The following is a 27,127-nucleotide window of genomic DNA, read 5'->3' as shown; positions in this document are numbered from 1 at the left end:
AGAAAGAAAGAAAAAGAAAGAAAAAGAAAGAAAGAGGAAAAAGACAGACAGACATACTAAAAAGGTTCAGAATCAAAACAAAACTTTGGTTCCAGCTCTGACATTTAAAGAGCTTAGAAGTCGGGCGCCTGGGTGGCTCAGTTGGTTAAGCGACTGCCTTCGGTTCAGGTCATGATCCTGGAGTCCCGGGATTGAGTCCCACATCGGGCTCCGTGCTCAGCTGGGGGTCTGCTTCTCCCTCTGACCCTCTTCCCTCTCATGCTCTCTCTCATTCTCTGTCTCTCAAATAAATAAAATCTTTAAAAAATAAAATAAAATAAAGATCTTAGAAGTCACCACTCCCATCCTTACAACAAGGAAAAAGCTAGGCAAACTAAAACTTGGTGACTTTCCTTGAGCCCATCAGAGAACTGAGGTCACAAGGCAAACTGTCACCCTGAAATCTGGAGATAGGCATATCCAGAGAGTCAACAGCTGAGATCTGCTTATTTGGAGCAGAAGCTGCCAGAGCCACAAACTGGAAGGAATACTTAAATGGTAAATTTGAAAATCGCTGGAGGCTAAGTTTAGAGAAGCATCAGAGTAGACAACTGGCTACAGTGGTGTCACCACACATTTATGGGCTTTCCCTCCCACAAGTTCACCAGGTTCTCACGAAGATCTGAGAAAGATCCACTTAGACCTGGCAAGAAGAGGGCAACAGTAACAATTGTGGAAATATGTTCAGCATCTTTTTCATAACAAAGGCCTACTCTCTGAAATCTAATCCCAGCTGGAGGAAGGGAATTCTTCATTCTATCCATCTCTAGCCTTCCTGTCCCACTTAAGGTGGGAGGGGAGGGAATAGTTTTTTAAAGATTATTTTTTCAAGGAATAGAGGAGAAACTCAGCCAAGGAAGGAAGGAGGAAGCAGGGTGGGAAAAATTATACCATCAAAGAAATACTTGTGAAAATCACAGCCCAGGGACACAGGCCCACTGAAAGACTGAGATTTAATCATGAGATTTTAGAATGCTTTCCCTCCACACTTTATCACCACACCAAGAGGACTCCAGCATAACAGCAATAGATTATAGCTAAAAGAGCTACAAGACACAGACTCTCACTGACGCAGAGTTCTTAAGGAATCTCAAAGTCAAGAGGGGAAACAAAAATAAGGACACCAGCAGAAAGTGAAGCCTCCAACACCTATGGCTACAACAAACATTAAACATAGCTCAACTCCTAGCCAGAATAACAGAAGTTCTCACACTAAAAGGTCTACTTACCTCAGTTTCTATTACCAGATACTTGTCCAACTTTTCAACAAAAAACAACAAGGTAAGCCAATAAGCAAGAAAAAATACACTCTGAAGAAAAAAGGAATAAGAACCAGACTCAGCTATGACACAGATGTTGGTATTATCACACAGATAATTTATTTTTTTTAAAGATTTTATTTATTTGAGAGTGAGAAGGAGAGAGAGAAGCAGACTCCCTGCTGAGCAGGGAGCCCGACTCAGGACTCGATCCCAGGATCCTGGGATCATGACCTGAGCCAAAGGCAGACGCTTAACCAAATGAGCCACCCAGGCACCCCTATCGCACAGATAATTTAAAATAATGATGATTAATATGCAAGGACTCTTTCTCATAATTTTGCCAAAGGCAAATGGTCTTATTTTATTTTTTTAAGTTTTCCTTTTTTTTTTTTTAGTAGTCTACACCCAACGTGGGACTCAAACTCACAACCCAGAGATCAAGAGTCACATGCTCTTCTGACTGAGCCAGCCAGGTGCCCCCAGGCAAATGGTTTTTTTAAAGACATAAAAAAAATCCACTGAGTATATCACTATTTAAAATTTTATTAATAAAGTTATTAATTTTTATTAAATATTTCTTTCAAAGAAAGAAGTGAGAAAAAGTGTTGGTAAGTAATAAATAAGAGAAAAAGGATTACTGTCCAAATTACATAAGGGATTTTTACAAGGTCATAAAAAAGAGAGGAAACTGAGCAAATATATAAATAAGGAAATCCATAGAAGAAACATACCACAGTTACTCAATAATTCATTGGTAAATAGACCAGCCATGGCAGGTATTCAATGATGGGAAACAGGAAGTGCTGGTATCAGCAGGAGCCTCCTGTGTCACAGGATCTTGGACTCTACCCTGTGGATGGCTGGCAGTCAATAAAATGGAAGAAACACTAACTGATGAACATTTTAGACAAGTTACTGAAAACAAGCTTGAGATGTAGAAGAGAAGCATAAAGACTGGAACAAAGAAGAGAAAATGAAGCTATGGTAGGCTACAAGAATAAGACAGAAAAGACAAATTTAAGAAATACTAACAATTTAAAAGAAACAAGAATGGGATGACTAACTAGATGGACAGGGGAAGTGAGACATAGAGTCGTTTAGGACCCGCTTTCTATCACTTGGATGACTGGCTAAGCAGTGTTAACATTGGACAGAGAGGGCGCCTGGTCATGTCAGGGACCCATCAGGTCATGATCCCAGGGTCCTGGGATCGAGCCCCGCATCGGGCTCCCTGCTCCGCAGGAAGCCTGCTTCTCCCTCTCCCACGCCCCCTGCTTGTGTTCCCTCTCTCGCTGTGTCTCTCTCTGTCAAATAAATAAATAAATAATCTTTAAAAAAAAAAAAAAACATTGGGCAGAGAATAAAGAAACATGAGTGCTTCATAATTATGGATCGGTTGTTTTTGAACAAGTTACACACAGGGGACCAGCAGCTAGATACACTGGAAAGACAAACTCTGGAGTCCCACAGGTGCTCCTCAGCTATAAGCACGGAGAGGATGGACTCTGTGAGGGACAATGAGAATACCAAGAAGCAGAGAGACTAGGACAGGCTCCTGAGGATGCTAATGTTTAAGGGCAAAAGGATGAAAGAAAGCACCACGAAACAGAAAATCTAAAATCTAGACAAAGGCAGAAGCCACTGGGGTGATGGCAGAGAAACCAACAAGAGACTCTCAGGAGAGAAGCGTCAACAGTGTCCACGAGACAGAAGGCACTGGTAACAGCCATCATTTTATTATAATTAGGTCATTGTGACCTTTACCCAAAGGAGACTAAGACAACCGGAAAGGAAGAAGCAAGAATGGTCTGAAATGTGAAACAGAATATGGACATAAAAGCCAAAGAGTATGGGGGCGCCTGGATGGCTCAGTCAGACGAGGATGCGACTCTTGATCCTGGGGTCCTGGGATCGAGCCCCGAATCCGGCTCTCTGCTCTGTGGGGAGCCCGTTTCTCCCTCTCCCTCTGCCTGCTGCTCCCCCTGTTTGTGCTGTCAAATAAATTAAAAAATAAATCTTTAAAAAAAAGAAAGCCAAAGAGTATAACTCTGAACTATCTGTGACACCAATAAATACAGCCTAATGGGAGAAAAAATCACTTACTGAAATAATCAGTAAAGGAGATATACTCGATTGCTTCCTCCAGATACTCTACATTTTATTCCTGGATCATATAGGAACATCAGAAAATGGTCTAGAGCACTGCTGTCCAATTTGGTAGGCATAGTCACTTGTGGCAACTAAGCACTTAAAATGTTGATATGTGACTTAGGAACTAAATTTTAATTGTTCTAAATGAAATATCTACATGTGGCTAGTGGTTACTTAGTGGACAGCATACAGTACCAGACACAATATTTTGATTCTCTGAAAATCTATATTCACTGAGTTCTCCCTTAGCTCTAGAGACTTCTGTTCCCATTGAAGAACTGCTCAATGAAAGAGGCTGTATTTCTTTTACGGAAGTTGCTGGAAGGCTGCATACTTCATCATCCATACAGAGTGCAAGAAAGGAACTTTTTTTAGACTTTAAAGCTAGGAAGTCTTCATGCCCCATTAACAATCAATATGGTTTCTCCATATGGAAAATGTAAATCATGTAACAGATGTATTTTTCCATGACTGTCAGAAAGATCAGAAATAAATCTGCAGCTCATCTTTGATAACTCTGTAAGATCACAAAACCTGTACATATCTATATATTACATCATCCTGTTCTTGATCTGCTACTGTATATTTTCCCTGTTGTTGATTTGTAATTTCTATATTTCCGTTTTAATCTAACTCTTAAAAGTCTCCAACAAGGCATTATAAACAAACTGGGAATAAGAAATAAACAATTCACTAGGGATCTGTTCATTTTCTACTGGTTTTGGAAAAGTATGGAGAAGTATAAAGGTAGAGCTGGGGAAGAAGGAAGGAAGAATGAATTCAGGAAAAATATGGCCTGCCTTGCAGCTCCTGGATTCATCTTTTTTTTTTTTTTAAAGATTTTTATTTATTCATTTGAGGGAGAGGGAGAAGCAGGCTTCCCACTGAGCAGGGAGCCTGATGCGGGACTCCATCCCAGGATCCTGGGATCATGACCTGAGCCGAAGGCAGACGCCCAACCATCTGAGCCACCCAGGCGCCCTGGATTCACCTTTCCAAAATACTCCACAGAAGAAGCAGTTTAAACATGAGACGTATCAATATCTAGATCACATTGAGCTTAGATATGCAATTTTTGAGGTGAAAATAAACATACACATCCCATTGATTATATTAATATTTTGCCTATGACTTAAGCACACACAAAAAAACTTAAAATACAACCAACATATGCATTCAAGATACTAATATAGAAAGTTTTCTTTAAACTGACGTGGTTAGAAATACCGAGATTGTATTATCTGTTTTCCTAACAATGTGATACTGGAAACATCATTGAACAATTCACAGAAACTCCGAAAAAGAGAATCAGAGCTTTTTTTTTTTTAATCTGTCCAAATTATTGCAATTTCATAACCTTTTGATAAGAAACTTGTTTTTGCTATGCAAAGGAGACAGCTTGGGAATCAAGAAACTCTTTTGTCTTGATCAGTACCAAAGGAATGATCTGTAACATTCATTTACCCTCTCAGGCTCCACATGTTTTCTTTCAAATGAGGCAGAAATAGATAATCTCATAAACCCTTCCTGCGCTACCACGATGTGATTCTAAGTTCAGAATAAAAAAAGAATAAAAAAATACCTAGATACTAAATACATGATTATACACCATATACAAGTTCAGGATTTTGAAAAAAAGAGAACAAAAGAAACGCAGGCCCTGTAGGGAGTTAAATAAAACTTCCTCCTTGGCGATCATTTCCTCAGGCCAAACACCCATAGAGCTGTGACATTTCTGTGCAGCTTGCCTCACTCACCACTTAGGGCAGCACCTCTCTTGCTGAAACCTGGTCTTGATCTTCCACATTCACAGAGCTGTGAAAGTTTCAGATGTGACACCTGAAAGTATGCTCATTTAGGGCGGGGAGATCAAAAATGGCTTCTGGCCTTGGAAATCTAGAGTCTGTTTCTTTGGAGGTTTCTTCAACTTCTCTTCAGAGCTCTGGTGAAAGGTCTGAGGAAGGTCTGAGGGGTGTTTTCTTCTAGGTGGGTTTCTGATTTGTGCCGTTCCTTCCCTTTTATCTCCCTAGAATTGCTTTGTTCCGAAAGAAATGGAACTGGGGCCTAGAGGACAAAATCATTTAACTGGAATCTTCATACAAGAACCCCAATCTATCAAAAACTAATGATGTAATGTATGGTGATTAACATAACAATAAAAATTTAAAAAAAAAAGACCCCCAATCTGACTCTCCCAAAGGTTGCTCCCCAGGCTAGACCTTCTATAGGCTCAAATCAGAACTGCTGGGCACACAAGCTGGGAAAGTTGGGAGGGGCCCATATTCTCGATTATGGACTCTGACCCCAGGGCTCCCGAGGGCCAGCAAAGCACGTGTGCCACTTGGGGGCTGTGAAGGAACCCAAGGCTGGTTTCCAGGTAGAGTGGCCTATTAGCAGCAACAAGAGATTTGGACAACAGATCTGACCTTTAAACCCAACCCCCTCACCTGCTGGCTATGTGAACTCGGGTGAATCATCACCTCTCCAAGACTAGTTCTCTGCCAAACAAATGGTTGTGAAAACTGAACAAAATGCCAGCTGCTTTATCATTAACCACCACGCACCACTAGGCTCACATAAGCCTTCGCTCTCAGCGCAGAGAAGCCAGCTGAACAGCCGGGCTTCCCCCAGGGGGCGCTGATGGGCGAGGACCCGAGCCGCCTTGGCAGGCTGGGCGCACTCGCCCAGGGCCGCAACCCTCCAAGGCAGCCGGTGGCGGGGCCTCAGGGTCTGAGCGCCGGGCCCCGCTTTCCCCGCGGGCGGCCCGCCTTTCCCGGCCTCGGAGTCGGGAGCCACCCCCGACGCGCACGGGGTCCTCTCAACTGCGCTCTACCCGCCACGTGCCGCCGCGACCCTCACGGCTGCGTGAATGCGCGGCTCCGTAAGGAGACGCAGACGCACCCCTACCTTCTACCCGACGCAGAAGAGCTATGGGAGCGCGCCGCCGAGCGTACGTGCGCAGCGGGGCCGCGCGCGCAACTTCCCATCAGCCCTGGCGGACAGTGTGTGCCGCAGGCGCTCCGGGAGACCCGGGGCAGTTCCGAGAGATGGGCGGGGCGGCAACAAGGGACGCGGAGACCAGAGACCAGCTGGCCTCGGCGTGAACTGCGTCCGAACAGCAGGGCTTCTCCCAGGATGGGAAAATAATGACGAATGTTTCATTATCATTCTTCTTACGATGCTAGACTGCAAAGATTACATAGTGATACACGAAAATTTTAGGAAAATCAGAAAATACACACAACCAAAAGAAAGAAACAATGGACACAACTTCACCTCCCGCTCCCTGAGATTTATGTGCTTAACCGTTAGACACACAACTTTCTTGTAGTTTGCAGAAATGCGATCATTATATGCATAATTTTTATCACTATCCTTGCAGAAAACAATTTCTTGTAAAATATAAAACCAATATTTTTTTCCAATGATAATAGAAATAAGTTCCTTTCACAATCGCATCAAAAATTGTGCCAAATAGGGGCACCTGGGTGGCTCAGGCATCTGCCTTCAGTTCAGGTCATGATCTCGAGTCCTCGGATCTAGCACCGCATAGGGCTTCCTGCTCAGTGGGGAGTCGGCTTCTCCTTCTGCCCTTCCCCCCGTTTTCTCTCTTTTTAAAAATTGTGCAAAATAATTATTCGCGTTAATAAAAGAAGTAAACTTGTAAAAAAAAAAAAAAAGACATTTTGTGTAGAACATTTAAAAAAGACTTGAGGGCGTCTGGGTGGCTCAGATGGTTAAGTAACTGCCTTCGGCTCAGGTCATGATCCTGGAATGCCCGGATCGAGTCCCGCATCAGGCTCCCTGCTCCGCGAGGGGCCTGCTTCTCCCTCTAACCCTCCCCGCTCTCATGTACTCTCTCTCTCTCTCTCTCATTCTCACTCTCTCAAAATAAATAAATCTTTAAAAAAAAATAAAAGACTTGAAAAGGTAGATAGTCCCATGATTTTCACAAAAAGACTCAATCTTCAACAATATTCAGGGGCGCCTGGGTGGCTCAGTTGGTTAAGCCTCTGCCTTCAGCTCAGGTCATGATCCCAGGGTCCTGGGATCCAGTCCTGCATTGGCTCCTTGCTCAGCAGGGAACCTTCTTCTCCCTCTGCCTGCTCCTCCCCCTGCTTGTGCTCTCTCTCTCTCCCCTCTCTCTCTGACAAATAAATAAAAATAAAATCATTATAAGCAGTAGAGGGAAAAAGGATGTAAAGGGAGATAAGATTTCTTCACTCAAATAAAATGAAAACAGTAAGTTACATATATATATAATATAGAGAGCAATCAGTAAAATAGCCATACAAATAGATACACTCAAAACCCTATATATAGGGCACCTGGGTGGCTCAGTTGGTTAAGCAACTGCCTTCGGCTCAGGTCATGATCCTGGAGTCCCGGGATTGAGTCCCGCATCAGGCTCCCTGCTCAGCGGGGAGTCTGCTTCTCTCTCTGACCCTCTTCCCTCTTGTGCTTTCTATCTCTCATTCTCTCTCTCTCTCAAATAAATAAATAAAATCTTTAAAAATAAAAAAATAAAAAACCTTAAAAAAAAAAACCTATATATAGGGCGCCTGGGTGGCTCAGTTGGTTAAGCGACTGCCCTCGGCTCAGGTCATGATCCTGGAGTCCCTGGATCGAGTCCCACATCGGGCTCCCTGCTCGGCAGGGAGTCTGCTTCTCCCTCTGACCCTCTCCCCTCTCATGTGCTCTCTCTCAGTCTCTCTCTCTCAAATAAATAAATAAAATCTTAAAAAAAAAACAAAAACCCTATATATACATCAAAATGGAATTCTAAAAAACGTTCAAGTAATCCACAGAAAGGGGGGCAATACAAAGAAACAAGAAACAAAAGGAACAAATATAAAACAAACTAAAATGGCAGACTTAAATCCTAACATATCAATAATTACATTAAATCTAAGTGGTCTAATAATGCCCATTAAAACACGGAGGTTGGCAAGTGGATTTTTAAAAATATAACCCAACTATACTGTCTAGAAGAAACTGAATTCAAATACAATTCTATAGTCAGGATGAAAGTAATAGAATAGGAAAAAATACATCTTGCCAACATTAATTTTTTACATTTTAATGTAAAAAAAGCAAGAGTGGCTATATAAATATCAAATAAGGTACACTTCAGAACACAGAAAAGTACCAACAAAGAGAAGAACATTATATAATAGGGGTTACTCCAAGAAGGCATAGCAGTCCTAAATGCATATATACCAGACAACGGAGCCACATATTATGTGAAGCAAAAACTGACAGAACTGAAGGATAGACAAATCCACGATTATAGCTGGTGACATCAACATACCTTTCTTGATAATTGAAACAATAACTAGACAGAAAATCAGCAAGAATATAAAAGAACTAAATAGCACATCAACCAACAAGATCTAATTGATATTTATAGAACACTTGACCCAACAAAGCCAATACACATTCTTTTCAAGTACCTATAGAACGTGTACCATATAACAAACAAACTTCAGCACATTTAAAAGAACTGAAATCACACAAGTATGTTCTCCAGCTGCAATGTAACCAAACTAGAAATCAATAAAAGAGGAAAAGAAATTTTCCTAACCCTTGTAAACTCAACAATACATTTGTAGGAAAATCTATGGGTCAAGGGGAGTCTCAGAGGAAATTTTTAAAAATACATTAAACCGAATGAAAGTAAAAATAAAACATATCAAAAATTGTGAGACACCAACTGAAGTAGTGCTAGGAAGGAAATACATAACACTAAGTACCCGACTCAGGGTTGCCACAACTGAGGTCTATACGGTCTATACGGTCTATAAATTAAGCAATTTATTGCTTAATTGTGATATTTGCTTTATTGTGGTGTTCTGGAACTGAACCTGCAGGATATCTGAGGTAGCCTGTCAGGGTAATGATTGCTTAACTCTGTGAATATACCAAAAATCACTGATTTGCACACTTGTATTTTGTGTTATATTAATTATATCTCAATAAATTCGCTATAAAAAATGAGCAAATAAAGTTTCCAAGACAATTGCAGTATAACCAGTAAGTTAAAAAATTAAACCAGGGGCACCTGGCTGGCTCAGTCCAAGGAGCATGGGACAATCTCAGGATTGCAAGCTTGAGCCCCATATTGAGGGTAGAGCTTACCTAAAAAAAAAAAAAAAGAAAGAAAAATAATTAAACCAGAAAAAAAAGATAGTAATAATACCAAATGTGTGTATGAAGGGCAATAGGGAGTAATACTACCATAAACACAACTCCTAATTCACTGGACACAAAAGTTTTTGAACATTTATGATTCCTGACAACTTGGAAAATTTGAGAAGGAACTGCATTGTTTTTAATTTTGTGCGTAATGTTAAAATTTATTAGTATTATACAGTACTATTATACAGAAAAATATTTTTTTCATATTTGCACAATTGAAATTTTCCCCAAAAGGCTATAGTATTTTCTTATGCAAGACATACACACACACACAGAAAGAAACAGACAGACTTGCCACGGTAAGTCTTTCTTTTTTTTTTTTAAAGTAGTATCCACACCCAGCATGGAGCCCAATGCTGGGCTTTAACTCATTACCGTCCGATCCAGACCTGAGCTGAAATCAAGAGTTGGATGCTCAACTGACTGAGCCACCCAGGTACCCCAATAAATAAAGTATTTCTTTTTAAAAATCAAGAATCCCTCAAATCCCATGGATTCAAGAGGATGTCTCCTGTGGACTATCTGCCAACTGGGTTATCCTTTTACTTTTATTCCATAAAAGGAGTATCATATGGGGTGCCTGGGGGGCAAATTTTTGATTATGTAAAGTGTCTCAAGATAAGTACCAAGTTTGGGGGCACCTGGGTGGCTCAGATGGTTGGGCGTCTGCCTTCGGCTCGGGTCATGATCCCAGGGTCATGGGATCGAGCCCCACATCGGGCTCCTGGCTCAGCGAGGAGCCTGCTTCTCCCTCTGCCTCTCCCCCTGCTCATGCTTTCTCTCTCTGAATCTCTGTGTCTCAAATGAATAAATGAGAATCTTTAAAAAAAAAAAAAAAAAGATAAGTACCAAGTTTGAAATTCTATGAGAGGACTTAAAATGTCTTTTTTTTTTTTTTTCCAGAGAGAGAAGGCAGGGAGGGGCAGAGGGAGAGGGAGAGAGAGAATCTTAAGCAGGCTCCATGCCCAGTGCAGAGCCCCACACAGGGCTCTATCTCACAACCCTGGCATCATGACCTGAGCCAAAATCAAGAGTCGGACACTTAACTGACTGAGCCACCCAGGCACCCAAGACTTAAATTTTCTTAAGGGCAAAACTGAATACCTGAACAAGGTCACAAACAGACACCAGAGGTTTAGACTTCATCGTATCTTTCAAGGGGACTTTATTCAACCCATAACAATTGCAGATTACAAGAATCTGTGAACTTGAGGACAGAGCAACAGATTTGCCCATCTGAACCTGAGAGAAAATAGGCTAAAAGAAAAAAAAAAAAAAAAGCCTCAGGGCCCCCCAGCTGTGTGTTTAAAAAAATAATGGCTGAAAATGTTTCCAAACTGACAAAAGACCAATCTAAATAGAAGACATTGATCAAACCCCCCAAAAATCTATGCCTAGACACATCACAATTAAACATCCAAAAGCTAAAGAAAAAAACCCTGAAAACAGCCATAAGGAAACAACACATCACCCACAGAACACCAGTTCGAATGACAGTGAATTTCTCATCTGAAATCATAGCGGCCAGAAGGAATCATCAAATCAAATTTTTTTTTACGATTTTTCATTTTTTTATGAGATGCACAAGCAGGGGGAGCTACAGAGGGAGAGGGAGAAGCAGGGCTCCCCACTGAGCAGGGAGCCTGATGCAGGGCTCCATCTCATGACCCTGAGATCATGACCTGAGCCAAAATCAAGAGTCAGACGCCTAACCAACTGAGCCACTCAGGCGCCCCAGGAATTGTCATATTTTTCAAATGCTCATAGGAAAATACTCTAAATTGTAAATTCTTCATCTGGTTTGAAATTCTCCAGCAGGCAAGAATGAAAAAGAAGTAAAGATATTCTCGCATGAAAGAAAACTAATAGAATTTGTTGTAAGGAGACCCACCATTGAGGAATGGCTAAAGAATAAACTCTCCTTTCCTCGTGAGTTTTATAAATCATATTTCAAGGTTAAAACAAAAATTAAAATACCATGTAGAGCAGGGACACTGAAGAGACCCCATGAAGGGCTCCTTCTGGCTCCTTATCCTGCTTCTATTCTTGCTAGGACCTGCACCCTTGCCCTACACACGCCATGTCCTCCTTATAAAGGTCAAGGAGTTAATGATTTCCTTGAAGTCTTCCAGCACTATAGGTAACTAAAGAGTGACCAGGCAGTGTCACATGTAGTATTCCAGACCAATGACTCACCACCAAGACTCCTGGCTCCAGAGCATAAGTGACTTAGGGAGGACACCTCAACAGGCTCTATCTGCTCTCTATGCCTTCAATGAACTGTTCTCAATTCCTCTCCACTTGAGTTTTGATTTCTATCCTGCGCAAAGTCAAGGACTCTATCGGCTGGTCCTGCAGGGGTCCCCCATCTGGGTCCTCAGACCCAGCTTGCCTACATCAATGTGATACTCAAGAGAATAATATTTAAAAGTAGGGAAAGGAAAAACAACTAAATGGAAGTAAGGTTTCCATGCTTCACACTAAGTGGTACAATGTTGACATAAGTCAACTGTGATAAACATTCAGTTACATACATATTATGATACTGGGAACAACTACTACAAATATTGACCCTACAGCTGTTAGAGGCAGTTGGTTAAGTTCTAGCAGGAGGCCTGGTGTCCAGTAAAGAGGAAGTCGTGGCCAGCTATCGGGAAAGTCAGAGGCCTATCTGGCAGTGCTTCAAATGAAGCCACAAAAAGCCGGATCAAACCAGACAGGCCCAAGATGACAGGTGCCATGACAGGAACTCCTGTCCATATAAGGAAGAAAAAGGCCAAAACCCTGCTTTGGAAAAATCCCCTCCTCAAGTAATGAATATTCTCCCCCTTGTTAACAACTGTCAATAAATGTTAGAAACCCAAACCCCAGGAGGGCACACAATGCTCCTTCTCTAGAACTTACCAGCTCTCCTACCTCGAGAGTGTACTTTCGCTTTAATAAACTTTCCCACTTGTGACCCTCAGCTGCTGTGTTGTATCTGTCTCTTTCTCTGGAGAACTCTAATACACCAGGTACATCATATCCATACTTCAATAAAAATGAAAGGTATACTAAAAGACAAAAAAAAAAAAAAAAGACAGTTTGAAAAGAAAGCATCAGAGCCAGACTCAGATATGGCAGGAATGTTGGTATTATGAGACTGAGAATTTGAAATTATGACTACTGGGGCACTTGGATGGCGCTGTCGGTTAGGCATCCGACTTTTGGTTTCAGCTCTGGTCTGAGCTCATTCTGCACACAACGCAGAGTCTGCGTTAACACTCTTTCTCCCTCGGGGCGCCTGGGTGACTCAGTCGTTAAGCATCTGCCTTCAGCTCTGGTCAGGTCCCAGGGTCCTGGGATCGAGCCCCACATCTGGCTCCCTGCTCAGCGAGAAGCCTGCTTCTCCCTCTCCCACTCCCCCTGCTTGTGTTCCCTCTCTCGCTGTGTCTCCCTCTGTGAAATAAATAAATAAAATCTTAAAAAAAAAGGACTCTTTCTCCCTCTCCCTCTGTCCCTCCCCCCGCACGCTCTCTCTCTCAAATAAATCTTTAAAATAAAATTATGATTACTATGTTAAGAGCACTAATGGAAAAAATGAACAACATGCAAGAACAGATAAGAAATGTAAGCAGAGAATGGAAATTCTAAGAAAGAATCAAAAACAAATGCTAGGGCGCCTGGGTGGCTCAGACGGTTAAGCGTCTCCCTTCGGCTCAGGTCATGATCCCAGAGTCCTGGGTTCGAGTCCCACATCGGGCTCCCTGCTCAGTGGGGAGCCTGCTTCTCCCTCTGCCTCTCTCTCTCTCTGTCTTATGAATAAATAAAATCTTCAAAAAAAATTAAAAAAAACAAATGCTAGAAATCAAAAACACTGTGAAAGAAATGAAGAATGCCTTTTATGGGTTCATCAAGAGATGAGATGGCTGAGGAAAGGATCAGCAAGCTTAAAGAAATGTCAATAAAAACTTCCAAAACTGAAATGCAAAGAGAACAAAATAAAACAATATCCAAGAACTGTAGGACAATTACAAAAGTGTAATATCCAGGGGCGCCTTGGTGGCTCAGTCATTAAGCGTCTGCCTTCGGCTCAGGTCATGATCCTGGGGTCCTGGGATCAAGCCCCGCGTCGGGCTCCCTGCTCAGCGGGAAGCCTGCTTCTCCCTCTCCCACTCCCCCTGCTTGTGTTCCTGCTCTCGCTATCTCTGTCTCTGTCAAATAAATAAATAAAAATCTTTAAAAAAAAGTGTAATATCCAATAAAGTAAACTTCAGAACAAAGAAAATTACTAGAAACAAAGAGGAATATTACATAATGATAAAAGAAGGAATGTAACAGAAAGACGTAACATTTAGAAATCCTAAATGTATATGAACCAACCAGGAGAGCCTCAAAATACATAAAACATAAAAATACAATAAAGCTAAAAAAATCATAATTACAATTGGAAACTTCAATACCACAAACTCAGCAATTGATAAAACAGACAAAATTCATAACTATAAAGCTCCCAAAAAAGACAACTCCAGATCCAGATTTGGAGAATCTACCAAACATTAAAAGAATAATTAATATCAATTAGACATTCTTTAAAAAAACAGAAAGGCACTCCCCAACTATTTTAATAAAGTTAATATTAGCCTGATACCAAAACCATACATACAGTGCAGAAAAAAAACAATAGACCAATACCTCTCATCAATTTACACACAAAAATCTGCAACAAAATACTAAGAAACCCAATCCAATCGTGTATAAAAAGTACCACACACCATGACCAAGACAGATTTATTCCAAGGGGTGAGGTTCGTTAAACATTTAAAAATTCATAATGTGGGGGCTCTGGCTGGCTCAGTCGGTAGAGCATGCCACTCTTTATCTTGGGGTCCTAAGTTCAAGCCCCACGCTGGGCCTAGAGCTTCCTTAAAAATCAATCAATCAGGGGCGCCTGGGTGGCTCAGTCGTTAACTGTCTGCCTTCGGCTTGGGTCATGATTCCAGGGTCCTGGGATAGAGCCCCACATCAGGCTCTCTGCTCAGTGGGAAGCCTGCTTCTCCCTCTCCCACTCCCCCTGCTTGTGTTCCCTCTTTCGCTGTCTGTCAAATAAATAAATAAAATCTTAAAAAAAAAATCAGTCAGTGGGCGCCTGGGTGGCTCAGTCATTAAGCGTCATCATAATGTAATCCACCATATAAACAGGCTAATGAAGAAGACTCATGTGCTCATATTACAAATGTAGAAAAACCATTTAACAAAATCTAACATCTGGACAAACTCCAAACAAGTCAGAAATAGAAAGTGTGCAGAAAAGGGTTAATATGGCAAGCCTGAGATTAATATTCTCAGGAAGGCCTGCTTTCAAGGCCTGTTGCTGGCACCTGGGAACTTGGATTTCAGGAGTGTTTCATCTTTCCCCGATAAGACTGTCTCACTGTGCCTAAACTGTTTGTTCAGACAATATGCCTTATCCTGAAAATGTGCCTTCCTTCTGAGAAGCTGGAATTTGGGTTTGTGCTAGGGACAATACCTTGGGCCCTGAGTCTTTGATGAGTTTCACTGGTAGGCAATACTTCACATGCACTGTCACAATTTGGTGCTGGAAGAATCACACGCATCCTGTGTGACTCCACTGGGAAAGGACTTGTGGAAGCTTTCGTCAGCTTTCCACTGGACTTTGCCCATCCATGCCTACACATTTTGCTGATTTTGCCTTATCTCTTTTCACTGTAATAAATCTTAGCCACGAATAGGACTATATGCTGAGTCCTGTGAGTCCTCCAAATAAATCACCAAATCTAGGGGTCCTGGGGACACCCAATACAGAAGGAAATTACCTCAGTCTGGTAAAGAGAATCTATTAAAAAATCTACAGCTATCATCATACTTTTTTCTTATTTTTTGTAATTTAACTGACAGAGACAGTGAGACAGCTAGAGAAAGAACACAAGCAGGAGGAGTGGGAGAGGGAGAAACAGGCTTCCCGCCAAGCAGGGAGCCTGATGCGGGGCTCGATCCCAGGACCCTAGGATCATGACCTGAGCTGAAGGCAGCCGCTTAACCAACTGAGCCACCCAGGTGCCCCGCTATCATCATACTTAATGTTGAAAGACAGTCCTTTTGCCCTAAGATCAGGAACAAGTGGAGATGTCTACTCTCACCACTCTTATTCAGCATAGTACTGGAAGTTCTAGTCACTGCAATGAGCAAAAGGGGGAAAAAAACATTCATAACACTTTTACTCATAATAAAATACTGGAAACAGCATAGCTTAATGGGTAAACAAACTGCAGTACATCCAGGCCACAAAATAATACTCAGCAATTAAAAAGAATAAATTATTGATACGCACAAAAACATGGTTAAATGAATCTTCAGGCAATTATGCTGAGTGAAAAAAGCCAATTCTAAAAGGTTATACATTTTATGATTCCATTCATGTAACATTTTTTAAGTGACATTTTAGAAATGGAGAACCCATTATTGATTGGCAGGCACTAGAATGAGGAGATCCAGAAGGGAGGGAGATGTGGTTATAGAAGAGAAACACAGAACCCCTGTGGTGATGGAACTGCTCTGTACCTTGACAGGGTGGTGGATACACGAACCCACACATGTGATAAAACTGCGCAGAACTCAATACACATACACATAAATGAGGACAAATAAAACTGAGAAACTTTAAACTGGTGGATTGTATCAATATGATAATTTTCCTGGACAATACTGTACTACAGTTTTGCAAGATGTTACCACTGGGGGAGGCCAGGTACAGGGGACACCTGATCTGTGTTATTAAAATCGCATCTTAGGGGAGCCTGGGTGACTCAGTCAGTTGGGCGTCTGCCTTCGGCTCAGGTCGTGATCTCGGGGTCCTAGGATCAAGTCCCATGTCAGGCTCTCTGCTCACCAGGGAGTATGCTTCTCCCTCTCCCTCTCCATCTGTGCTCTCCCTCCCTCTCTCTCTCAAATAAATAAAATCTTTTTAAAAATTTAAAAAAATAAAAATGTAAAACTATCTTACAATCTATAATTATCTCAATGAACATTTCAATTAAACCAAAAATTTACATAGGTATTAAGTATGGGACACCTTACCCATTTCATATTCATATTAAAATCATTAATTCAAAATTATATGTTATTAAGCAAATATATGTTTCCTACTATAATGTTCAGTTCCAATAAGCAAACCAATCATGCAAAATTGTGGCTCAGTTGGTTGGGCATCTGCCTTCAGCTCAGGTCATGATCCTGGGATCGGGTCCCGTGTTGAGCTCCCTGCTCGATGGGGAGCCTGCTTCTCCCTCTGCCTCTCTCTCTCATGAATAAAAAAAAATTTTTTTTAATCTCTCTTATATAAGATATATACTCCTCCAAAAAAAAAAGCCTCCATATTTTTTTTTACTACTGTTACATTATAAATCTTCAAAATTTTAATAAGGTTATCAAATACCAATTATTTTGCTGTTCAATGAAATGCCACTTCTGGGCAAAAGCTTTCTCCTATTTAATGGGTTCCCCACCTCAGCCCTGGGCTGTTTCTGCTACACAATGAGTCTGACAAGAAGGTGAAGGTTTCTGAGTTTTCAGAATGTTGACAGTGGTTTCTTCTCAGTGTTGTTTCTCTGGGGTTCAGTGAGGTCAGGATTCTGGCAAGTGGTTCCAGTATAGTCCTGGGGTTACCCTACCCCCTAGTGCGTATTCGCTGATGTGTTGTCAGGGATGGCTTCTGGTGAAAGGTTTTCCCACATTCACTATGTTCAAAGGGTTTCTCCCCTGTGTGGGTTCTCTTGATGTACTGTGAGGGTCGATTTGTGGTAAAAAGTTGTCCCACATTCGTGACATTTATGAGGTTTCTCTCCTATGTGTGTTCTCTGATGTTCTCTCAGTTTTGACTTCGGAGGATTTTCCACATTCATTACATTCATAGGGTTTCTCTCCTGTGTGAGTTCTGTGATGATTAATGAAGTTTGGCTTCTGGGAGAAAGTTTTCCCACATTCCTTACATTCATCAGGTTTCTTCCCAGTATGTATTCTCTGATGTACAGTGAAGGCTAACCTATTACTGGAGGCTTTCTGACAAACATTACACTCATAGGGTTTTTCCTGTGTGTGTTCTCTGATGCACTGCGAGGCCTGACATTTATCTGAAAGTTTTCCCACATTTGGTGCATAGGGTTTCTCCTGTGTATCCTTTAATGTAGTGAGAGATGATTCATGGCTGAAAGTGGGAATGTTCATGACATTCATAGAGTTTTTCTCCTATATATGTTTTCTGACCCACAGGAAGCTTTGGCTTCTTGCAAAATGTGCCAGCATATTAATTTTACAGGCTTTCCTTTCTGTATGTGTTTCTTCATGCTGAATGAAATTTGGCTTCTTGCAGAATACTTCCCAATCTTCATTACAGTCAAAAGTTTCCTCTCCTTTACAAATTCATTGCAGTGACTACTTACTGAAACTATTCTCACTTTCAACACACTCATAGTATTTCTTTCCCATGATAACTCGACTATGCTTAGAGTTGACTTCTCACCAACAGACCACTTCCCACAGTCATTAAATTCACAGGGATTCTCCTTTATATGAGTTCCCTAATGAAGTGAATGCTGGTCTATCAGAAATGGCTTTCATATATTCATTATATTCATAGGGCTTCCCCCATGAGCATGTTCTCTTATGCACAATGAAAGTTGCTCCCTCAGGACGCCTGGGTGGCTCAGTCAGTTAAACCACTGCCTTAGGCTCATGTCATGATCCCAGGTGATGATCTCAGCAGGGAGCCTGCTTCCCCCTCTGCCGGCAGCTCTCCGTGCTTGTGCTCTCCCTCCCTCTCCCTCCCTCTCTCTCTCTCTCTGGCAAATAAGTAAATAAAATAAAATAATGTTGCTCCCTCATGGAAGGCTTTCCCACATTCCTTACATTCAAAAAGCTGCTTCAGAGTTTAAATATACTGATGTTGAAACAGGTCCTCATTTTGACCAATAGCTTTTCCATTTTCGTCATATTCAAAAGGTTTCTCTCCAGAATGAAAATTCTGCTTTTACAGAGGAGCAATTTCCCGTGTGCATTAAACTCTTCAAGCTTCCTTACAAAGAAGTTTCTATTACTAATAATTACTTCTGAAATAAAATTCAAAACTCATTCCATATGAGTCACATATACTCGATATTTTTCTTGCAGAACAGAGTTTGTGCTCAGATAAAATGATTTTCCTAATACACTATTTCTCTCCTCAGTCAGTGTTTTGTTGTTGACAAAATCGACTTCCCACAAATACTGCTCTTGCTTTTCCTGGCTCTTCCCCAACAGGTCAACTATGCAAAAGTGTAGAAATAAAAATAATTTACCACAGTTTATAAGTAGTAAGGTATTTCTTATGAAAAGATGACATATTTTTATGTCTTTTATACCCCAGTCTTTTGCTGTGAAAGTAATCCAAGGGCATACTGCCTCATTCCCGTAGGTTTGGATAAAATAAATAACTTGCAGTAGTGGAAAATGGGCAATCTGGCAACAAAACATAATTTGGCACTTCAAAATGTTTACTGCAGTGATCATTTTGCAATATATACAAATAATGAATCATTATGTTATACACCTGAAAGCAATATAATATTGTATGTCAATTACACCTCAATTTTTAAAAATGTGATATTCAGGGATGCCTGGCTGGCTCAATCAGTGAAGCATGTGACTCTTGACCATGTTGGGGGGTATAGAGATTACTTTTTAAAAATATTTGAAAGGGGCACCTGGGAGGCTCAGTCGTTAAGCGTCTCCCGTCGGCTCAGGTCATGATCCCAGGGTCCTGGGATCGAGCCCCACATTGGGCTCCCTGCTCGGCGGGAAGCCTGCTTCTCCCTCTCCCACTCCCCCTGCTTGTGTTCCCCTCTCTAGCTGTCTTTCTCTGTCAAATAAATAAAATCTTAAAAAAAAAAAAGTTTAAAATGTGACATTAAAAAATGGATAGAGAATTTGAAATAAACACAAACAATAAATACAAAATGTTTGGATAACTGCTTGATTCTGGGATGGGGATCCCCCCAAGGAATAGAATCAACCCAACAACTCAACAAACAGGAAGTAGAATCACAAGGCAAATTAACAGACAATGATGGTGAGGGGAGACATCAAAGGAACAATTAGATGTGGAACAATCAGATCGGGATCTAGTCCGTTATCTCCTGAAACAAGAGCCTTACTAACATACATGCTTACAATGTCATCCCGTCTTTTCTAGTCCATATGACAACACCAAATTAGATTTCAGAAAGTACTCATTTCCATTAGACTTAAAAGGAAAACTCGATTGCCTAGGCTATATTTGCATTCTTGCTGGGACTCACAAAGAATACTAATTTCCAAACAAGTATACATTCAAGCTGCTCTTATAAAAGGATCAGATGCACATCTTTATTTGTCTACAATGTCATCATCTAAAATTTACAGTCTATTTCACTTATAAATGAATTACACCATCATTTAGATCTAGAGTGCTTCTGTCTCTTTACATTTATCTTCTGATTTTGTCTAATAACTATGAAGTCTTCTCGTGTCAGCTTTCTGATTTTTGCAATTAAGGCAAAAAACAAAAATTCTGGGGGCGCCTCGGTGGCTCAGTTGGTTAAGCCACTGCCTTCGGCTCAGGTCATGATCCTGGAGTCCCGGGATCAAGTCCCGCATTGGGCTCCCTGCTCAGCGGGGACTCTGCTTCTCCCTCTGACCCCTCTCTTGTGCTCTCTCTCTCTCTCAAATAAATAAAAAAGAAAAGAAAACAAAAATTCTGAATTCTCAATTTTGTTCAATGAAAACCAAAAAAAAAAGAGGGACGCCTGGCTCAGTCAATGAAATGTGCGATTCTTGATCTTGGGATTATGAGTTCAGCCCCCATGTTGGGTGCTGAGATTACTTAAAAATAAAATATTAAAAAAAAAAAACAGGGCACCTGGGTGGCTCAGTTGGTTAAGGGACTGCCTTCGGCTCAGGTCATGATCCTGGAGTCCCTGGATCGAGTTCTGCATTGGGCTCTCTGCTCAGCAGGGAGTCTGCTTCTCCCTCTGACCCTCTTCCCTCTCGTGCTCTCTATCTCTCATTCTCTCTCCCTCTCAAATAAATAAATAAAATCTTTAAAAACAAACAAACAAACAAACAAACGAATAAGGCGTCTTCAGACTTCTTTCATAACTTCATCAAAACTAATTCAATACTTCAGGGAACTCAGTAAGAAAACTGAAGGATGATATAGCAGTGAAGGTTTACTTTACTGTTACATTAACCTTCTAAGAAATTGCATCATTCTTCTATTTTCTTATATTTTAGTCTAGTTTAGCACTGTTGGACATAATTGATGAGTAATGTTAAAATAACTGTTAGGGTGATAAAATAGCAAAACATTTCAAAATACATTAAAATAAGATCATTGCAATCCTGCTTCTTAGATTTATACAAGAGACCAAGTCACCCATATAGAAACTGCAAGACAGAATGAATTTATTTGGTTAAAAAATATAAGTAAATTTTCTTTGTTCATTTAAAATTTTAAATTTTATCTTTGTTCATTTAAAATTTTATTTTAACTTATAGTTATAAAAAATTATGAAATCCAGGGGCGCCTGGATGGCTCAGCCGGTTAGGCAGCTGCCTTTGGCTCAGCTCATGATCCCAGGGTCCTGGGATTGAGTCCCATGTCGGGCTCCCTGCTCAGCGGGAGGCCTGCTTCTCCCTCTCCCTCTGCCCCTACTTGTGTTCCTTCTCTTGCTGTCCCTCTCTCTGTCAAATAAATAAATAAACCCTTTAAAAAAAGTATGAAATCCATAACATATCAATCCTTGCAAATAGTTAAAACTGCTTCAAAAAGAAACTCAAAAACTAAAATTGGGGGGGGCGCCTGGGTGGTTCAGTTGGTTAAGCATCCAACTCTTGATTTCGGCTCAGGTCATGATCTCAGGGGTTGTGAGATGAAGCCCCCCATCAGGCTCTGCGCTCAGCAGAGTGTCTGCTTGAGATTCTCTCCCTCTCCCCCACCCCACCACTCATGCTCTCCCTCTCTCTAAAAGAAAAAAATAAAATAATTTTAAAAATTTAAAAAGCCCATCTCCAGTTTCTCCCTGGAAAGGGCCTTACTACATACTTTCCCAGCTGCTGCCTGATGGATCAGCTTCCAGCCAGCCTGCATCTAGGTGCTGACTGAGATCCCTGTTTTGGTACACTGATAGGTCTTGGCATGCCTTCAACTACCAGGAGCCACTAAAAACAAAGAAGGTGGCTTGGACAAGCACAAAGGTCTGAGAGACAGCTGGTGAGGCTGTGGAGAAAAGAGAATCTGTGTGTACTGTTGGAAAAATTAATTGGTGCACCCACCATGGAAAGCAGTATGGAAGTTGCTCAAAAAATGAAAAATAAAACTATCATATGACCCAGCAATCCCACTTCTGGATACATATCCAAAGGAAAAGAACACAGGATATCGAAGACAAATCTGCACTCTTATAATCACTGTAGCATTATACACAATAGCCAAGATATAAAACAATCTAAGCTGTCCATCAACAGATGAATGGACAAAGATGTGGTGTATGTGTATATATATGTATATATATATATACATATATATATATATACACACACATACACTATCTATCCACTGTAGATTATGATTCAGCCATGAGAAAGAAAGAAATCCCCCTATGTGGGACAAGATGGATGGGCTATGAAATCATTATTATGCTGGATGAAATAAGTCAAAGACATACTGCACAGTATCACTTATATATGGAATCTTAAAAAAAAAAGTCAAACTCATAGAAACAGAAGGTAGAAAAGTGACTGCCAGGTGCTGACCGGTAGTGGAAATAGGGAGAGTTTGGTAAAAGGTTACAAATTTCCAGCTGTAAGATGAATGAAGTCTGAGGATCTAATGTATAACAGGGTGCCTACAGTTGATAACACTATACTGTACACTGAAATTTGCTAAGAGAGGAGAACTTAAATGTTCTCACAAAACAGTAAAAAAATAAATAAATATATGAGGTAACAAATTTAATAAATAATTAATTAGATGGGGGAATCCTTTCACAATGTGTATGTATATCAAATCATCACAATTTACACTTTTTGTTGTTGTTCAATTTTTTTTTTTTCAGTAATCTCTACACCAAACAAGGGGCTCAAACTCATGACCCTGAGATCAAGAGTCACATGCTCTTCCATAAGCCAGCCAGGATCCCCTACACTTTAAATATCTTACAATTTTATTTGCCAACTATACCTCAATAAAACTGAACAAATTAAAAAATAAAATAAATGAAACTAACAGTTTTCTAGCTTACTAGAAATACTGGAACATAGGACCATTAAAAGACTGAAATTTAATCCTAAGATTATGAAATGCTTCTCTCTCGACAACTTCCCACCACATCAACAGGCTCCACGGCAATAACACTAGATCACAGATGAAAAAGCTGAACAGTTTCAAGACACAGGAGTACACAGGGAAGCCCAAAGTCAAGAGGGGAGTCAAAAACAAGGACATTAAAGGAATTTGGAGACTCTGAGCCCTACAGCTACAACATTAAACACAGCCCATCTCCTAGCCAGAATCACAGAAATCCTCACACTAAAAACCCATTTATCTCAGTTCTTTTACAAGATACATGTCCAGCTTTGGAAAAAAAATTGCAAAGCATATCAAAAAGAAAAAAACACACCCAGAAGACACGAAGTAATCATCAGAACAAGACTCAGATACAACACAGATGCTGGAATTATGAGAGCAAGTTTTAAATAACTATGATTAATATGCTAAAGAGTTAAATGAAAAAAATTAGACAACATTCAAGAATAAATGAGTTACATAAGCAGGGAAAGAAAAATTCCAAGAAAAAATCAAAAGGAAATGCTAGAATTCAAAACCACAGTAATAGAAATGAGGAATGCCTTTGAAGGGCACATCACACAACAAACCAAGGAAAGAACCAGTGAACTTGAAGAGAGGTCAACAAAATTCACTAACTAAAATGTGAAGAGAAAAAGAATAAAAAAACTGAACATCCATCCAAGAGCTGTGGGACAACATCAAAAGGTATAATATATGCATAAGTAGAATACCAGAAGAACAGAGCAGAGGGAATAACTGAAGCAATAATGACCAAAAAATTCCAAAATTAAGGACAGATCCAGGAAGCTCAGACAATACCAAGCGGGATAAATACCAACAAAACCACATCTAGTCATATGGTATTTAAACTCCAGAAAACCAGGGGCGCTTGGGTGGCTCAGTCGTTAAGCATCTGCCTTCGGCTTGGGTCATGGTCCCAGGGTGCTGGGATTGATCCCCGTATCAGGCTCCCTGCTCGGCGGGAAGCCTGCTTCTCCCTCTCCCACTCCCCCTGCTTGTGTTCCCTCTCTCGCTGTGTCTCTCTCTGTCAAATAAATAAATAAAATCTTAAAAAAAAAAAAAACTCCTGAAAACCAAAGACAAAGGGGAAAATCCTGAGAGAAGCAAGGAAGTGGAGAGTGGGGAGTGGGGGGTATGCACCTTACCTACAAAGAAACAACGATAAGAATTACAACAGGCTTCTCAGAATCCATGCAAGCAAGAAGAGTGGAATTAAATACCTAAAGCGTTGAAAGAAGAAAGCCACCAACCTACAATTAATGAAAAAAGATGCACTGAGGCATACATTTATATAATACTGAATAACAAGGATAAACTCTTACAAGCCTCCAGATGAAAGAACTGACTCACAAAGTAAAGAGATTTATCCCAACTTCAGATTTCTCCTCTGCAGTGGTGAAAACAAAAAGACAATGAGATTATGAGAAAAGAATTTCAATCTAGAAATCTTATACACAAATAAATTGCCTTTCATATGACGGGCCCCAAACCAGATGTGTTCAAATGGGAAGCGCCTCAAGGAATAAATCGCCTATGTTACCTCCACAGAGAAAACACTGAGGAAGTACAAATAAACTGTTAAACAAGTCTCAAGCAAGGGGAAGTTGAAAAGGAAAGGAAGGAGTGGGAAACAACAGATCTTGTTAGTGATATACAGCTACAACTAGATGGATAATATCAACATGATTTGAAATGTACAACACAGGGGCACCTGGGTGGCTGTTGATTAAGCCTCCCAAATCTTTTTTTTTTTTAAAGATTTTATTATTTATTTGACAGAGAGAGAGTGAGAGAAGGAACAAAAGCAGGGGGAGAGGGAGAGGGAGAAGCAGGCTTCCCCACAAAGCAGGGAGCCCGACGCAGGGCTCGATCCCAGGACCCTGGGATCATGACCTGAGCCAAAGGCAGACGCTTAACGACTGAGCCACCCAGGTGCCCCATCTTTTTTTTTTTTTTTTAAGATTTTATTTATTTATTTGACAGACAGAGAGACAGCAAAAGAGGGAACACAAGCAGGGGGAGTGGGAGAGGGAGAAGCAGGCTTCCAGCTAAGCAGGGAGCCTGATGCGGGGCTCGATCCCATGACGCTGGGATCATGACCCGAGCCAAAGGCAGACAGACACTCAACGACTGAGCCACCCAGGCGCCCCTAAGCCTCCAACTCTTGATCTCAGCTCAGGTCTTGATCTCAGGGTTGTGAGTTCAATCCCCCCTTTGGGCCCCATGCTGGGTGTGGAGCCTACTTGAAATGTACAACATAATGTTAAAAAAGACCTCTTGAAACAGAGATTGTCCATAGGGAAGAACTAATAATATACTGATAAATTAACAAAATGAAGGAGTCTGGGTGTGGGGTAGGGTGGACTAAAGCTTTCTAAGGTCGTCTAAGAGGAGCTGGAGGAGGAGTAGCAATCACTGCAGCACGAAGCAGCAGAAAAGCAATGAAGTAATCCTGATATGTTAGTAGATATACACTCAGTTATAATATTCAGGAGGAAGTTGGTAACTGTGAGAATTAAAAATCAGAAGTCTACCAAATTAACATAAAAAAATTAAATACTAAGATATTTGAACAAGCCAGATTCTGAAAATATATAATTAATAGCACAAAATTATGATATATGTGACACTCAAATATAATATTTAGCAAACTAAGGTGGATATATAAAACAAAATATATGGATTACTGCAGAAAATGTGAATGGATATATTTCTTTTTTTTAATTATATATATATATTTTTTAAGATTTTATTTGTTTGTTTATTTATTAGAGAATGACAGCGAGCACAAGCAGGAAGAGAAGCAGGCTTCCCGCTGAGCAGGGAGCCCAATGCGGAACTCGATCCCAGGACCCTGGGATCATGATCTGAGTCGAACGCAGCCGCTTAACCTGAGCCAACCAGGCATCCCAAGTGGATATATTTCTTATCCAAGACAGACTGACATAATGGTCTAAAAAACCAAAATGTTGACATTTGTTATTTATAAAAAATAAATCTCAAAATGATAAAAAATGGTGAAAAATGAACAAAATTTTATAAGAAAATGCAAATAAAAGGGAAGCAAGCATGGCCTTAGTTACATCAGATAAAGTAGAATTTGCAGCCTTAACTTTCAATGGGGCAAAGGCAAATATCATGTAATGATAAATGGTAAAAATTAATCAAGGTTTGGGGCGCCTGGGTGGCTCAGTCGTTAAGCGTCTGCCTTTGGTTCCGGTCATGATCCCAGGTTCTGGGATCGAGCCCCACATCAGGCTCCCGGCTCCACAAGAAGCCTGCTTCTCCCTCTCCCATTCCCCCTGCTTGTGTTCCCTCTCTCACTGTGTCTCTCTGTCAAATAAATAAATAAAATCTTTAAAAAAAAAAAATTAGGGGCGCCTGGGTGGCTCAGTCGTTAAGCGTCTGCCTTTGCTTCAGGTCATGATCCCAGCGTCCTGGGATCGAGCCCCGCATCGGGCTCCCTGCTCCGCGGGAAGCCTGCTTCTCCCTCTCCCACTCCCCCTGCTTGTGTTCCTGCTCTCTCTGTGTCTCTCTCTGTCAAATAAATAAATAAAATCTTTTAATAAAAAAAAATTAATCAAGGTTTAAGTCAAACTTGTATGTATCCAAATAAAGAAAAACTGCTAGAATTACAGAATAATTTGGTTAAAGAAAACAAACCACAATTACAGTGAGAGACAATATATCTCTACCAATAAAAAAATATATCTATTAAATATAGTTTATTTAACTCTTGTGTCAGGTAATAATACTGACAGGTAAAATTCAATAGACACTTATTTGGAAGAATGCTTTTCATAGAATATTTTAAATATATATTATCTCATATTCAGGAAAAACCAATAACATAGGTAGTATTTTCCCCCAATTAACAGATAGGAAAATTGAGGCAGAAAAATGTTATCAACTTTCCAAGGTCATCCTTAACTGGAATCAGGTCATCTGACAATAAAGATCCACTTATAATTGTTATGTTATGCTTATTTCAGAGAAAATATTATTAAATTCTACAAATCGGAGATTTTACAGGTTACCTTGTCTGATTATGACCTACAAAAACCAAAATGAAAAAAATAATCTCACCAAAAAGTCA

At 40.6% G+C, this 27,127-nt stretch overlaps 2 protein-coding genes across 17 annotated transcripts in view; one reads left to right on the top strand and one right to left on the bottom strand.

The window, feature by feature from the left end:
- Window positions 1-5,601, top strand: part of ZNF239 (zinc finger protein 239) — a 63,283-nt gene extending 57,682 nt beyond the window's left edge. Inside the window, exon 4 of the transcript XR_012381735.1 lies at window positions 5,483-5,601. The gene's annotated coding sequence lies outside the window, so the exon portion shown is untranslated. The remainder of the gene's footprint in view (window positions 1-5,482) is intronic.
- Window positions 1-27,127, bottom strand: part of LOC112830731 (uncharacterized) — a 143,298-nt gene that overhangs the window by 81,486 nt on the left and 34,685 nt on the right. For 3 of the 16 annotated variants that reach the window (XR_012381719.1, XR_012381718.1, XR_012381732.1), the window contains 2 exons: window positions 12,555-12,703; window positions 9,514-9,590 (listed from right to left, as the gene is read on the bottom strand). The exons of 8 other annotated variants lie outside the window; for them this stretch is intronic. The gene's annotated coding sequence lies outside the window, so the exon portion shown is untranslated. The remainder of the gene's footprint in view (window positions 1-9,513; window positions 9,591-12,554; window positions 12,704-27,127) is intronic. 5 more of the 16 variants (XR_012381721.1, XR_012381723.1, XR_012381733.1 and 2 more) reach the window with 3 other exon arrangements.

This window comes from Callorhinus ursinus, unplaced genomic scaffold (genome assembly GCF_003265705.2).
Source record: "Callorhinus ursinus isolate GAN/ISIS: 27379988/994484 unplaced genomic scaffold, GSC_fseal_2.0 scaffold20, whole genome shotgun sequence".
NCBI lineage: Eukaryota > Metazoa > Chordata > Mammalia > Carnivora > Otariidae > Callorhinus > Callorhinus ursinus.
The sequence above is the reverse complement of the archived record's forward strand: the minus strand, read 5'-3'. Positions and strand labels throughout refer to the sequence as shown.